The following is a 16,829-nucleotide window of genomic DNA, read 5'->3' as shown; positions in this document are numbered from 1 at the left end:
CGTCCTATATATCAATCTTTACCTCTTGACCATTTCGAGACTCCTCGTCATGTCCGTGATCTCATCTGGGACTCCGAACAACATACGGTCACCAAATCACATAACTCATATAATACTATATCGTCATGGAATGTTAAGCGTGCGGACCCTACGGGTTCAAGAACTATGTAGACATGACCGAGAAATTTCTCCGGTCAATAACCAATAACAGAACATGGATGCCCATGTTGGCTCTTACATATTCTACGAAGATCTTTATTGGTCGAACCGTTATGACAACATACGTAATTCTCTTTGTCCATTGGTATGTTACTTGCCCAAGATTCGATCATCAGTATCTTTATACCTAGTTCCATCTCATTGCCGGCAAGTCTTTTTACTCGTTCCATAATACATCACCTCATGACTAACTCCTTAGTCGTTTGCTTGCAAGCTTATGATGTGTATTACCGAGAGGGCCAAGAGATACATTTCTAATACTCGGAATGACAAACCCTAATATCGATCTATGCCAACTCAACAAACACCTTCGGAGATACCTGTAGAGCATCTTTATGATCACCCAGTTACGTTGTGATATTTGATAGCACACAAGGTATTCCTTCGGTATCCGGGAGTTGCATAATCTCGTAGTCGAAGGAATATGTATTTGACATGAAGAAAGCAATAGCAATAAATTGAACGATCATTATGCTAAGCTAACGGATGAGTCTTGTCCATCACATCATTCTCCTAATGGTGTGATCCCATTATTAAATGACAACACATGTCTATGGTTATGAAACCTTAACCATCTTTGATCAACGAGCTAGTCTAGTAGAGGCTTACTAGGGATACGGTATTTGTTTATGTATTCACATATGTATTTAGGTTTCCGATCAATACAATTATAGCATGAAAAATAAACCTTTATCATGAATAAGGAAATATAAAATAACAACTTTATTATTGCCTCTAGAGCATATTTCCGTCAAGCCCCCTACTCAGCGAGAATGGATGTAGCTCGTCGGGGTGTGTTGTGCAAGTTTGTGACCTTCGGTTCGTGCTACTGGCGGAAGAGAGAGAGAGAGAGAGAGAGAGAGAGAGAGAGAGAGAGAGAGAGAGAAAGAGATTACAGAGGAGAATGATGAAGGTCCGCGACCCGAGCGACGACCAGCGACCAGAGCGATTGATGTTGAATGATGGAGACGGAGGATAAGGAAGCGAGGAATGGCGGAGGTGAGTGAAACAGAGGACGTTCGTACGAGGTCGTTGTCGGAGGGAACGGCTCCACAAGCTGACATGGCGAGCACCTTGCACCGTGATCAGTGCAGCAACATCGGATAGGAAAATAGCCTTCGGGCTCAAAATTCTGACGTTCGGTCGCTATCTTTTTCGTTTTTGTTTTCATTTTTTTTTAAACACAGTACAGACGCAAGCGCTTATATATACACGCATATGCTCACCCCTATGAACGCACACACACTTACAGCCTATCCTTATGAGCACCTCCAAGAGACTGAGCCGGCATGTCGTCTTGAGATTTCACGAAGCCACCGTAGACGCCTCGTAGTCGACGGAAACGTCTCCTCCCGCTGAATACGTATCGTCGGAAATCCTGAAATAAATTCAGGATAAATACGTGCACCAGGTTTTAGAACTCTGGATTTTGTGTGTCCACCTTGGGATTTTGGTCGCATTTCACTACTTTAGAGAATATTATACAGATAGAGATTTTTATATTCGTATAGGCGTGTGTATGTGAAACCCCCCAAACCCAAAGCCAAAGACGCAAAGAGGAAGCGCGTCGTGTCCCCTCCCCGGTCAGGTCAGATCTGGCTGCCTCTCTTCGACTACTCTAGCAGTGTCCGCCGGGTCGCCGCCGCCGGCAAGCAATGGCGGAGGAGGGCCACCCGTCCCGCTACGTCAAGCTCACCAAGGACCAGGACGCCCCCGGCGAGGACATCCGCCCCGGCGAGCTCAACCAGCCCGTCCACGTCCCCCAGGTGCGCCTCTTCCCCCTCTCCTTCTCGTCCCGCGCTCCTGTCGTCTCACCCCGTTGCCCGATCCGATCTGCTGCAGCTCGAGGGCCGGAGGTGCGGCGAGTGCGGCCAGGTCCTCCCGGAGAGCTACGAGCCGCCCGCCGACGAGCCGTGGTCCACCGGGATCTTCGGGTGCACCGACGACCCCGAGAGCTGTACGTCTTCTCGCCACCCCCCTTTCCTTCCCCCTCCGCCCGTCCCATCCTTCACGGTTACTCTAGCGAGTCAACGACGCTGCTTTGATTCCTTGCGGCGCCGCGCCTCCCGTGCCAGATTCGTGGCCTCGCATGTTTAATTGGGTGCCAACATTTCGGTCAATAGTCTCGAGTTCTTATGATGGAATGGATCATGCTTGCCTGAGATCTCCTACAGTATGACTTCACTGAGACACCATATCCTCTATGGTATGAGTTCATTGATTTTGGCGCCCCGTGTTGGTTCCTTCCCCTGTCCTTCGATTCATGCTGTTCAAGGCGACGGCGCGCATAATTCAGACAAGCTGTTAATAGAGAAAAAAACAGGGATCGGTGGATCTAATCGCTACGTTGTTAGTCTGGATAAATTTTTAGGGCTGAATTGGGGTTATGCCTGATTTTGTGCTGCGGTTAATGGTGCTGGAATTTATTACAGTAGGTCTTATACTCCTTGGGATCACGGAACTGTATCTGTATGTACCTGCTGCTTATGTGCATGCATGCAAGGGACAGGTCGACTGTTTAGCGATATAAAAGAGTCAAGTGATGCCAATTGTCGGTATCAGATATGCCAAAAATGGTTCACAGGTTCATGTGGACTTGCTGGTTGAATGTGGTGATTTCAGAGCAATACATTTGTAGCTCAGTATATTTGGGATCAAAACATTGTCATAGCCATTGGGATACTTTTGTTGTGTTTGATATTGCCATTGGACTTTTACAGTCCTACTTCATGCTTTCCTTGTGTGGTGATAATGAATTGGAGTAAAAATACTGCTAGTTTCTGATAAACCACGGAACAAATTTTGGATTCCAGTATTCTCTTTTCTGAGTGGAATTATTTCTCACCAATACTGCAAGTCTGCAAGCAGTATATGGTTTTGCTTTTTTGTGAAGAGCTGTCCACCTACCTCTTCACCGATAGACCAAGTTACTCTGGTTTCAACTTTGTGCTATGATACGAGTTCCAGGTTAAACTCATGTCTAATGTTGAATAGTGTACTTTTGCTTAAATTCTTGCTACTTTTATGTTATGTCGCTTCGTTATTACTTGTTGTACTCTTGCTCTTGTATGCATATTCACAGCCCATCTTGAACATAAGAGAAGACTGCGAAGATTTCTCATACCTTTAGTGTCCTTTTTTATCATTTACTTCATTATTAACTGAGTTTATCCTCTTGCTGTCTAATATACTTTGCCATGATAGTAGTTCTCACTTTTCAGCAGTTTCATGTGCATCTTTCTTATTGGAACATTCAAAGCTGAACATATTGAGTAGTTAAACATAAGCTTAATATTTGTTGCTCTGCACTTCATTCTTGACTGTGTCCATTGACGATGGCCATATCTAGAATATTCTGTTCTGATAAAGCCTGCTGATAAAATAATATCTAACTGTTAGATTTTGCCTTCTCATCATGCCAGGTCGCACTGGATTGTTCTGTCCTTGCGTGCTGTTTGGGCGCAACGTTGAGGCCCTCAGAGAGGATATCCCTTGGACAACGCCTTGTGTTTGCCATGCTATCTTTGTGGAAGGAGGGATTACACTTGCAATCCTGACAGCAATATTTCATGGTGTTGACCCAAGATCATCGTTTCTTATTGGAGAAGGTCTGGTGTTTAGTTGGTGGCTGTGTGGTACCTATACTGGCATTTTCCGTCAAGAACTCCAGAAGAGATATCATCTCAAGGTTAGAATATTAAATCCCTACGCTGCTACCTTTGCTGTGTCACATACTCTTGCATCAATATGCATATCGAAGTACCATTCTTAAATAGTGATTACTGGACTGTGTAGGCAATTTGTGGCATCCTGAATTTATGTGCCCATATTTGGGGGCCCTCTGCGAGTCCTTACAAAAATGCTTGTAGATGCTGACTAGCTTTTAAGTTACATCATTGATATGGTCCCCAAAAGCTGGCTGTGTAGTTGATCTGATTTTTCTCTGTGATCTTTGTGGTGTAGTGTCGCACGTCAACCTTGCAACAATCGTTGGATAGAACTCTGTATGCAGTTTGCTCGATGTATAGATGTTATCTGTTGCCATTCTTGTCACCAGTCACCAGCATGCTAGCTCTGGGTACCTGTCCATGTAAACTGCATTCTGTCTGATCTTCTCATGCTAGTCTTTGAGTTCTCCACTTTGATCTGTAGCTGTATGCACCTCCTGTGATTTGTCCTTAATATAATCAGTGATGTAACGACCAGTTTGTTTCTTCCACCAGAACTCCCCATGCGACCCATGCATGGCCCACTGCTGCCTGCACTGGTGCGCCAACTGCCAGGAGCACCGCGAGAGGAGAGGCCGCCTGGCCGACCACAGCGCCATGCCCATGACCGTCGTCAACCCGCCCCCCGTGCAAGAGATGAGCATGTCAGAGAACCACGCCGCCCCCGCCCCTGCCCCTGCCAACCCGGAGACCAATGGAGCATCGAATAGGGCTGAGCTGGAAGCGCGCAAGAGCGACCACGACGACGTCGAGGTCATCCCTCTATAGACCAACCAAAGAAAGAAAAATAAAGCCAATGGAATTTTGATATACCGAAGAATGTTAGGATAGCAGATCGATGGAGTGAGCGAGGCATGAGAAAGGAAAGATTGACCCTCCGTGAATTTGTTAGTGGAATTGCTGATTGATGTTCTCGTCTCCAATCTTGAACCATTACTGTAACTCAACGATGTTGTTAGTTCGCATTATCTGCTGAAGGTGGTTTTTATGTGTACTTAAAAGAGGTATTTTGAGCAACTTGGCGTCGCTAATCGGAGAAGATCGTCGGAGCTAATTATGTTATTTTCATTCATGTGACCTGTCTGCTGAATCAACTACCTAAGATTCATTCACAAGTGCATGAATTTTACATGATGTTTTCATGCGATTTTTCTGAGTTTTTTTTAATGATGTGATGTTTTCTGAGTAAATCATGTTTTTTAGAACATAATGATGTTTTTTTACTAGTAAAATCTAAGGCCCGCTACATGCTAATGGGCTGGGCAGCTAAATATGCAAGGCCCAGGCCCAGGCCCGCCAGTCCAACAGAGCAGAGCTGCACTCTGATCTAAAAAAACAGAGCAGAGCAGAGCTACACTCGACTCGACCAGGTCGGTCGTCTTCCATCCCCAAATCCGTCGCACCCAACGCCGGCCGTCCGCGCCGCCGCGTCCATCCCCAAGAAGCGAGGTCTCGCCGGATCTCCGCGCCGCCGGCAGGATGCCGCCGTCTCTCTCGGAGACGGCGGCGGGGGAGGAGGAGGAGGAGGAGGCCGACCGCCGGCGGCAGGAGGCGGAGGGGAGGATGATGGAGCTCGCGCGGGCGTGCGCCGAGCTGGGGACGCCCCCGTCCCCCCAGCGCCGTTCGAGCGCGCGCCTGCGGCCGCGGGAGCCGCCGGCGCCGGCGCCGGCCACCCAGGTACGCCATACCGCTACTCAGTCCGAACCTCTTCAGTCCAACATCCCTAGCTTGGTTGGAACCTTCGCGGATTCCTAATGGTGGACCGTCTCAACCTGGATCATGTGACAAGATACCATTTTTTCTCATCCAAAACAGATTTGGGGTTTTCATCTTCTGAACTTCCACATGTACAGGCCCTGAGCTTCCTCTTCTGACCGCTTCAATGTTTTTGCAGTACGAGTTCGTCAAGAGATCCACCAAGAGGAAGAGAGCTCGTAGCACCGCGTATGAAAACGAAGCCGATATGGAGCTCGATCGCCAGCGCCAGGAGGCGGAGGGGAGGATGATGGAGCTCGCACGCGCGTGCGGCAAGCTGGGGACGCCCCCGTCCTCGCAGCGCCGTGTGAGCATGCGCTTGCGGCAGCCGGAGGCCACCCCGGTATGCTATGCTGCTACTCTGAACCTCTTCAGTCCCTCATGGCTAGTTCAGTTGCAATCTTCGCGGATTCCTGACAGCGGACCGTCTCAACCTGGAGCATGTGTTTATGAAAGCACACTGATAAGAAGATACATTTCTCGTCAAAAATGATTGGGGCTAGAATGGTTGCATTGGTTTTTCCTCTTCTGAACTTCCACATGTTCAGGCCCTGAACTTCCCGTTCTGCTCTAATGTTTTTGCAGTACGAGTTCGTGAAGAGATCCGCCAAGAGGAAGAGAGCTCGTGGCACCACGTATGAAAATGAAACCGATGTGAAGCTTAAGCGGGGGTTCAACAAGGCCATCAGGTGCTCGCTCAAGGAGTTCTTCGAGTGCGCGGAGCTGCTCAAGGACCGCCACCTGGCGAGGGTCCGCAAAGCGGGGTTCGGCGCCATGTTGGACGGCAAGGTAAGGGGGCTCATTAGCCGGCCTCTAATCGGCTTCCTCATGGGCAAGATAGACCCAGCAACCATGACAATAAAGCTCGGGGAATCAAAGGTCATCGCTATCACCAGCGACGCCATTCACCATCTTTTCGGCCTGCCTCAAGGAGGGCACCCTGCCCCGAGACCTTCGGAAAACGGCCACGATAAGGCAGTGATGAAGCTGAAGCAAGAGCTCGGGTTTAAAAGGTCTGATAACATCATGACGAGGGATCTGCGGGGTCTGCTTAAGCGGCTGGTGGAGGACCAAGAGAAAGATGAGTTGGCCCTCAAGGTATTTTTCTTGGTTGTTTTCATGAAGGTGATCTGCCCGGGGGCCTCCGCGCGCGTCTCTAGGGAGGCGGCAATGCTGGAAGATCTGGATTTTGATAAGATGGTGGACATGGATTTCTGCCAGCTGCTTGTCGATGAGCTGCAGAAAGCTGTGGTGAGGTATCAAAGCGGCAAGGCTTTGTCGCAGGGTATCACGGGCTGCGCCATTGCGCCCCTCTTGATCTACCTTGATTGCTGCAACTTGAGGAAAGTTTCTGAGTTGGATACGCGGACCCCTCGAACCCATTTCATGACCGTTGATAACCTTAAGAAGATAGCCAGCGCTGACTTGATTCAGAAGGGGGTTCCTGATCCCCAGACCTGGCTTTACGGCAAATTACCGGTGAGTTTACTTGATATGCTTTTGGACTTCTATCATTAGCAGTCTTGTACTTCCCTTTTTGTTTTGTTTGGTTCTAAGTAACATTATGCTTTTTTTTTTTTGCAGTGGAAGGCTCACAAGGACATAGTGTATTATGAATTAATTGTCGAACCAATTTGTTTGGTGCCACCAATTGCAAGAGGTGCTCAGCTCCGGCGTTCATCGTTGAAGAAGACCATTGGCCCCCAAGGGGCAGTGGCTGATGATGCTCCTGCTCCAGCCATGGCGGGCAGCAGTAATGGCATCGCTCCTGAGTCCGAGAAGAGCAATGATAATGTTGGAGCTACAGCCCTGAATCAGATCGACGTGCTGCTGGCAAGGGCATGCGATCTATCGCGCCAAGTGCCTACTTCAAGTGCCCGACTCAGCCACAGCGAGGGCATTCTTCCACCCGGGCACGGTTTTGATGCTGAAACCACGAAGGAGGGCCTCTCGAAGGAAGCCACACTTCTCTACCCAGGCACCGAGGCCTTTCCGGATCCCCGCGCCGCCGAGAGCATGCCGTCTCTGGGCTCAGAGACGGCGGGGAAGGAGGGGGAGGTCGACCTTCGGCGACCGGAGGCGGAGGAGACGATGATGGAGCTCTCGCGCGCATGCGGCGAGCTGGGGACGCCCCCGTACCCCCAGCGCCGTTCGAGTGCGCGCCTGCGGCCGCAGCAGGCGCCGACGGCCACACAGGTATGCTACTACTCGAACGGTCATACCTCTCTACTCCCACATTGCTAGTTTAGTTGCAAATCTTCGCAGATTCCTGACGGTGGACCGTCTCTACCTGTAGCGTGTTTTCATGTTCAAAGCACATCACTAAGATACATTTCTCATAAAAACGTGATTTTCCTCTACTGTGTTGCATTGGTTTTCCTCTTGTGTACTTCCACATGTACAGGTCCTGAACTTCCTCTTCTGACCGCTCTAATGTTTTTGCAGTACGAGTTCGTGAAGAGATCCACCAAGAGGAAGCGAGCTCGTGGCACCGTGTATGAAAACGAAGCCAATATGAAGCTTAAGCGGGGATTCAACAAGACCATCAGGTGCTCGCTCAAGGAGTTCTTCGAGTGCGCGGAGCTGCTCAAGGACCGGCACCTGGCAGGGTCCGCAAGGCAGGCTTCGGCGCCATGCTGGACGGCAAGGTCAGGGGGCTAATCAGCCGGCCTCTCATCGGCTTCCTCATGGGCAAGATAGACCCAGCAAGCATGACAATGAAGCTCGGGGAATCAAAGGTCGTTGCTATCACTAGCGATGCCATTCACCACCTTTTCGGCCTGCCTCAAGGAGGGCACACGGCCCCGAGGCCCGCAGAAAGCGGCTACGACAAGGCAGTGATGAAGCTGAAGCAAGAGCTCGGGTTTAAAAGGTCTGATATCATCATGACGAGGGATCTGCGGGGTCTGCTTAAGCGGCTGGTGGAGGACAAGGAGAAAGATGAGTTGGCGCTCAAGGTTTTTTTCTTGGTTGTTTTCATGAAGGTGATCTGCCCGGGGGCCTCCGCACGTGTCTCTAGGGAGGCGGCAATGCTGGAATATCTCGATTTTGATAAGATGGCGGACATGGATTTCTGCCAGCTGCTTGTCGATGAGCTGCAGAGAGCGGTGGTGAGGTATCAAAGCGGCAAGGCTTTGTGGCAGGCTATCACAGGCTGCGCCATCGCGCCTCTCTTGATCTACCTTGATTGCTGCAACTTGAGGAAAGTTTCTGAGTTTGATACACGGACCCCTCGAACCCATTTCATGACCGATGATAACCTTAAGAAGATATCCATCGCTGACTTGATTGAAAAGGGGGGTCCTGACCCCCAGACCTGGCTTTACGGCAAATTACCGGTGAGTTTACTTGATATGCTTTTGGACTTCTCTCATTAGCAGTCTCGTACTTCCCTTTTTGTTTTGTTTGGTCCTAAGTAACATTATTATTTATTTATTTATTTGCAGTGGAAGGCTCACAAGGACATAGTGTACTATAAATTAATTGTCAAACCAATTTGTTCGGTGCCGCCAATTGCAAGAGGTGCCCAGCTCCGACGTTCATCGTCGAAGAAGACCATTGACCCCCAAGGGGCAGTGGCTGATGACGCTCCAGCTCCAGCCGTCGAGGGCAGCAGTAATAGCGTCACTCCTGAGTCCGAGAAGAGCAATGATAATGTTTCAGCTACAGCGCTGAATCAGATCAACGTGCTGCTGGCAAGGGCATGCGATGTATCACGCCAAGTGCCTACTTCAAGTGCCCGACTCGGCCACACCGAGGGAATTCTTCCACCCGGGCACGGTTTTGATGCTGAAGCCGCGAATGAGGGCCTCTCGAAGGAAGCCGCACTTCTCTACCCAGGCACCGAGGCCTTTCCGGATCCCCGCGCCTCCGAGAGGGTGCCGTCCCTCGGCTCGGAGACGGCGGCGGAGGAGGAGGAAGTTGACCTCCAGCGACCAGAGGCGGAGGAGAGGATGGTGGAGCTCGCACGCGCATGCGGCAAGCTGGGAACGCCTCCGTACCCCCAGCGCCGTTCGAGTGCACGCCTGCGGCCGCCGGAGGCGCCGGCGGCCACACAGGTATGCTACTACTCGAACGGTCAAACCTTTCTACTCCCACATTGCTAGTTTAGTTGCAAATCTTCGCGGATTATTGACGGTGGATCGTATCCACCTGGAGCATGTTTTCATGTTCAAAGCACATCGATAAGATACATTTCTCGTAAAAACATGATTGGGGCTGGCTACAGTGTTGCATTGGTTTCCTCTTGTGTACTTCCACATGTTCAGGTCCTGAACTTCCTCTTCTGACCGCTCTAATGTTTTTGCAGTACGAGTTTGTGAAGAGATCCACCAAGAGGAAGCGAGCTCGTGGCACCGCGTATGAAAACGAAGCCAATATGAAGCTTAAGCGGGGATTCAACAAGACCATCAGGTGCTCGCTCAAGGAGTTATTCGAGTGCACGGAGCTGCTCAAGGACCGGCACCTGTCGAGGGTCCGCAAGGCGGGGTTCGGCGCCATGTTGGACGGCAAGGTCAGGGGGCTCATCAGCCGGCCTCTCATCGGCTTCCTCATGGGCAGGATAGACCCAGCAACCATGACAATGAAGCTCGGGGAATCAAAGGTCATCGCTATCACCAGCGACGCCATTCACCACCTTTTCGGCCTGCCTCAAGGAGGGCACACGGCCCCAAGGCCCGCGGAAAGCGGCTACGACAAGGCAGTGATGAAGCTGAAGCAAGAGCTCGGGTTTAAAAGGTCTGATATCATCATGACGAGGGATCTCCGGGGTCTGCTTAAGCGGCTGGTGGAGGACGAGGAGAAAGATGAGTTGGCGCTCAAGGTTTTTTTCCTGGTTGTTTTCATGAAGGTGATCTGCCCGGGGGCCTCCACGCGCGTCTCTAGGGAGGCGGCAATGCTGGAAGATCTGGATTTTGATAAGATGGCGGACATGGATTTCTGCCAGCTGCTTGTCGATGAGCTGCAGAGAGCGGTGGTGAGGTATCAAAGCGGCAAGGCTCTGTGGCAGGCTATCACGGGCTGCGCCATCGCGCCCCTCTTGATCTACCTTGATTGCTGCAACTTGAGGAAAGTTTCTGAGTTGGATATGCGGACCCCGCGAACCCATTTCATGACCGATGATAACCTTAAGAAGATAGCCAGCGCTGACTTGATTCAAAAGGGGGGTCCTGACCCCCAGACCTGGCTTTACGGCAAATTACCTGTGAGTTTACCTACTTGATATGCTTTTGGACTTCTTCTCGTATTAGCAGTCTGTACTTCCCTTGTTCATCATCATCCTTTTGTTTTGTTTGCTTCTAAGTAACCTTATGTTGTTGTTGTTTGTTTTTTCAGTGGAAGGCTCATAAGGACATAGTGTACTATGAATTAATTGTCGAACCAATCTGTCCTGTCCCGCCAATTGCAAGAAGCTCCTGGCTCCGGCGTTCAACGCCAAAGAAGACCATGGACCCCCAAGGGGCAGTGACCGATGGTGATCCAGCCCCAGCCATGGCGGGCAGCAGCAACGGCGTCGCTCCCGAGTCTAAGAGGAGCAACGATAATGTTGCAACTGCAGCCTTGAGTCAGATCGACGTGCTGCTGGCAAGGGCATGCGACTTATCGCGCCAAGTGCCCACCACAAGCGCCCGGCTCAGCCACACCGAGGGTATCCTTCCACCAGGGCATGGTTTTGACGCTGAAGCCGCGAAGGAGGGCCTCGCGAAGGAAGCCGCGCTTCTCGACCATCTGCAGAAGGCCACGTTCCACCTCCGCTCTTCGTTCGCCCTTTTTAAGAGTGTGCAGGACGACCGGTGCAGGCCTTACGAAGACAAGGCGAAATCAGCCTCCAGGCAGATGGCAGAGGAAGAGGCTGCTGCTCAAGGAAGTGAAAGAGAAACAGAGGCGCCTTCCGATGAGGTCAGTTTGGTGGTGTATTATATATGAACGTTATCACTGCTCTTTCTTTCCTTGTATACGAAATGTGTCTAGTTCCTGATGCCTGGGTTTATGAATTTTGCTTGTTGCATTGGTTGTTTCTTCCTTTGTGCGCAGCAGTTTGAGGAGAATGCTGATCACTTCATGTCCTGCGACGAGGAGGACGCGGAGGAGGAGGAGGCCGCGTCCGCGGTGTCTAGTCCTCCGCAGGACGTGACGGATGATGACGATGAGGATCCCGACTATGCGGGGTAGGCCCCCGCGACGAGGCTTCTTCTGGTGGAGCATAGGAAGGGGAGAAAGCCGAGAATGCGCCCGCGGATCTTGCTCCGACCGACTGACGGAACCAGTGCAGATAACTGTAGGATCGAGTTGGTAAATCCGCTGTGTGTTGTGCGGCTGCCATGTACTGCTAGCTGCTAGGCGTTAGTGTCACTGAATCGTGCTATGAGCATTTTCTGCGGGTGCTGTTTGTTGGCAAGCATCTTGGGCTGTCCATGGCCAGGTATACCTTGACCAATCCCCCCACGGGCGCTACCGCACACAGCATTGCCACCCTACCCTCCCCTCAACCTCTTTTCCCACCGCCGTTGCTGGCCACCACCCCGGTCATCCCTCTAAGCCCCGACCTATCCCTCTAAGCCCCGACCTACCAGAGAAAACCTCTCATGATTCGATGCAAGATGGATAATGGGGTTGTGACTCCCCCCTAGCGAGGTCATGGCTTCCCCCTAAGGGCATCTACAATGGTGAGCGCTTATGCAGGCACTTAGTCAGGAAAAGCCACCAAGCGATATCTGTTTCAACGCTAGCACTCAGCGTGCTAGCGGCGCAATATCGTTGAAAATAGTGTTGTGTATCAAAGAAAAAGGGCCAGCGCTCAGTGCCTTCTTTCGCGTTGCCGCGGTACCCGACGCAAGGAATTAAGGTTGCAACTGCCGATCGACTTGAAATTTTTTCCTAGCGCCTCCCATGGGAGTTGCCCTAAGGTAGATGGTGGGGCTATGGTTTTCTCCGGCGAGTTTAGGATGAACTAGAATAGGTGGCTGATGCGAATAAAATTTTCAGGCACCTAAGATATAGCAAAACCAAAGTTATTGTTATTTTTATTTTTCATGTGACCCGGTGAATGATTTTTATTTCCGGGAGAGGCGGTGAATGATTTTTTTTATGTTTTATTACAAAAGGAAAAAATGGACGGATTTTTCAGTGGCCCGGCCCAGGGGATGAAAATGGATTTTTGTTTCACACCTGCGGACCTCCCCCTTTCTTCTTCTTCCTCTGCACGAAAGAAGAATCCACAGCAAGAAACGAGAGGGGAGGGAGGGAGGAGGAGCTCCTCCACGCAGGATGCGGAGGCTTAGGGTTCAGCTCCCACGCCCATGGCGGCTCCCTGACCCCCACCGCCTCTCCCGCCGCCTCCACGCCTCCGCCGGCTCCGGCGCCGGCGCCGCCCAAGGTATCCATCCGTCCATCCATCTGTCACTCCCCACCCACAACTTCTCGTACCCGCCGCGGATTCTGCACGGCCTCCGCCGCCGACTGCGTTCCCCGTCGGGGCATCCGCGAATGCTACGCTGCTGCTACTGCTAGGTGTTCGGGCGGGCGGGCCCTGTAGTGAGCGACCATCGCAGAGTCTACTCCACTGGACCGGGCCGGACGACTCCCGCGGACTCCGCACTGCCGCTGCCGACCGCGATTCCTGCTCCATCAGTCCTGCCCATTTTAGCCTCTCCCTTTTCCTCTTTGGGCTTCGATTTGAGCAGCGAGTTCCGCGCCACTGATTTTGCTAGCGCGTTACTGCGTCATACTACAACTGAACCACACATGTTGCTTAATTAGTCACTCTACTACATCTCTGAAGCCTGTCAATTTTTTCGTCTGTTTTGTGTTTCCCGTCCATCATCTCAGGGTGTGTCACTGCTGACATTGTTTGTGCTTGCCCCTGTCGGTTTTCAGGCAAGTTCCTTCTGCCCGGCGCCTCGGCAGCAGTCCTTCTCATGCTTGGCGTTCTACACGCCAAGCGAATGTACGATGGCAAACAGGTAGGTAATCTGTGCAAGCTTTAACAATGTGTATGCAAAGCTTCAACATGGACATCTTGTTCAATGTGCGTGACACTTTCTTTCATGAGTTACTATAGCTTGTCGAAAGGAAGGAGCAAGGAATCGAGCCGGAATTCTCGCCAGACCTTAAGGTACTCTAGTTACTGCTGGAACCATTTGCTTTTGTCTGGAATTCATCACCGTGGCTGTGCAATGACGCCGTTTTCAATTACAGGCTTCGTTTCTGAGGCTTCTACCACTGCGTTCGATGTCGCGTGTCTGGGGATACTTGATGGAAGTGGTGTGTATTCTCTGTATTTACAGAAACTGTATGTATTCTTCCGCTGCTCGATTCATGAATTGATTTAATTTCTTGCAGGAGGTTCCGGTGTTCATGCGTCCTGCTATCTACAAAGCATGGGCCAGAGCATTCCACTCCAGTATGTATTCTTGTGTCGTGATAAAATTCTTAATCTACAGGCTGTTAGGAAAATTTAGTTCTCCAGTCTCTGGTTGACTTGCCTTCCAAATCATATAATTCTTGCAATATGTCATCTAATATTAGTCTGTTCTCACCCGCAAAAATAAAATAATATATTAGTCTGTTCAAGTTTATAATGTACAAGAAGTCTGAGCCCTGATGATATGTAGCAATACCAACAAAACAAGTTCTTCAGAAAATTTCAAGCAAGTACTAGTGCTTAGTGGCATATATCTGCTTTTCTTCTCTCGTCTGTACTGTGTTTGAACTCTTGATATTTATTATGCCTATATTTGGGAAACTTCATTTTTCATCTTTCAAACGAGATATTGACTGTTCCATACTGTAGATTTGCAAGAACCTGCTCTGCCCCTGGAAGAATATCCTTCTTTGCAGGCATTCTTCATCCGCAGTCTCAAAGAAGGGTCAAGGCCTATCGATCCAGATCCAAATTGCCTGGTAACTGGTAACTATATATTATTCCGCTATATGTCTAATGTGGTGATGGTTACAGAGTCAAGACTTATCTGATCTGTGTGTGGAATTCTATAATTAGGTGAGTCCTGTCGATGGGAAAGTTTTGCGGCTTGGACAGCTCAGGGGTCCAGGAACCATGATTGAGCAAGTCAAAGGCTTTTCTTATCCTGTTTCTTCTCTTCTTGGTGCTAGTTCATCGCTTCATGATGCCACAGAAAAAGATATTTCTGGAGAGCAAACAGAACAAAATGTGCCTGAGAGCTCGAATGCAAAATCATGGTGGCGAGTATCTGTGGCTTCACCTAAACTTCGGGATCGAACACTGCTGAGGTATTTATAATTAGATTTAGAAGTGACATATCTGAGATAATTGTATAAGCTGGTTTAGGAAAGACAAGCATCATAGAAACCCTTCGGTTTGTAGGGATGTTTTGGCCTTCTGAGTGTTGCGACTACCATGCCTGTAGAAGCCCTTTCACAAGTGCACTTTATATTTGAGATGTATATGCTGTCCTGTTAATTGATGCTTCCAAGTACATATATGCAGTCATGTTTGATTTACTGTCATGTACTTATGTTCCAGTATACCCTTTTCACTTGAAATTTGCTTTAGTACATGCATGGGCTCTGTTCTTGTGGGATTGCCCATGACATCTGTGTTTTTTAACAGAAATCTGGCTGCATGTAATGCAATATACTGCTCTAAGCTGCAAGCCTAGTAGTAGCATTATTCTTCTCCAGATTCTCACTAACAAAAACTTTTTCTGTCATTGTTCAGATTTTTTTTACAAAACTTATTTTTCTTTTGTGTACTCTTTGTCTCTTCAAGTTGATGTATTACTTGTACTGTTAAATGCTTCTCAGCACATGTTACTGAAGGCGCTCATTTCAACTAATAGTGGATATTAACTTAAACTCCTGCTTGTCAGCCCAAAGAGAGGAATCTTTTATTGTGTCCTGTACTTGCACCCTGGTGATTATCATCGAGTTCACTCTCCTGTTGATTGGAATATTTTCAAACGTCGACATTTCTCAGGTTTGCGTTTATTCTGTTCTGCAGTATACCTGTGAAACTTTGAGGGAACTTGAGTATTACAAACATGTTGTGTTTTTAGGTAATCTTTTCCCAACAAATGAACGTGCTGTGCGGACCATCAGAAATCTATATATCGAGAATGAAAGGGTAATTTCACTATCTTACCTATTCTAGCATTCTGTGATAAACATTGATGAACTATAGCTGAGCTATTTATCATCAATCTTTCATTGACACTGCCGTTCTTACTGAATCTGTCACTGTTAACGACAGGTAGTACTTGAGGGTCAATGGAAAGAAGGGTTTGTTGCAATTGCAGCTGTTGGTGCTACTAATGTTGGCTCCATCAAAGTATCTCTTCTGCACCAGACCGAATTATGCGCCAGATAGATTTCTACATATGTTACTGATGTTGTACTCTTTTCAGCTGCTCATTGAACCGGAGCTGAGGACAAACAGTCCAGGGTCCATGACACTTCACTCCCAACCTTACGATGAGCGTGTTTATGAACCCGAAGGCACCGGCATGATGGTTAAAAAGGGGCAAGAGGTAAACTCAGCCCCAGTTTTCATTTCACTGATAGCAGGATTTCCAGGTAGCAGAGTTCTGATGCCCGTCCCGCCATTTCCAGGTAGCAGGATTCCACATGGGGTCGACCGTGGTCGTCGTATTTGAAGCGCCCCTGTCCAAGGCGAGGGAGGACGGGACGGTCTCTTCGGATTTCGGCTTCTGCGTCAAGGCTGGCGATAGGATTAGGGTAGGAGAAGCCATTGGTCGATGGAGCCAATCCTAGCGCTGGTTTGGTTCCCCACCGTAGGAGTAGGCCCATTTTCCAGTTTGGAGTTTCATGAGAGCTGGAGAAAGATGTCATGATCTGAATTTTGAGAAACATTTTTACCGGTGACAGAATTTCTGTGAAACATGGAAGATTTGAATGCAAAGTTTGTCTGAAACATCCAGGAATCATATTTTCTACTCAGTATATACCCACAAAAAAAAGGGTCTGCACCATAAGAGAACTTACAGTACCAAATTACTACTCTACATATTTGTGTCATGGGATCATACACTGTCATGAGTGGGCCTTATTAATTAATCTGACGCATAGTATTACCTCTGCACCTGGTAGGGAGGGAGGGAGTATTTTGTATTAGGGTGTGTCTATGGCACA

At 49.3% G+C, this 16,829-nt stretch overlaps 1 pseudogene; it reads left to right on the top strand.

Moving 5' to 3' along the window:
* Window positions 1–1,752: 1,752 nt before the first annotated feature.
* LOC119304311 lies at window positions 1,753–16,624 on the top strand (annotated as a pseudogene).
* The last annotated feature ends 205 nt before the right edge of the window (window positions 16,625–16,829 follow it).

This window comes from Triticum dicoccoides, chromosome 5A (assembly GCF_002162155.2).
Source record: "Triticum dicoccoides isolate Atlit2015 ecotype Zavitan chromosome 5A, WEW_v2.0, whole genome shotgun sequence".
In the NCBI taxonomy this organism is placed as follows: domain Eukaryota; kingdom Viridiplantae; phylum Streptophyta; class Magnoliopsida; order Poales; family Poaceae; genus Triticum; species Triticum dicoccoides.
This window is presented reverse-complemented; position numbering and strand designations above follow the sequence as displayed.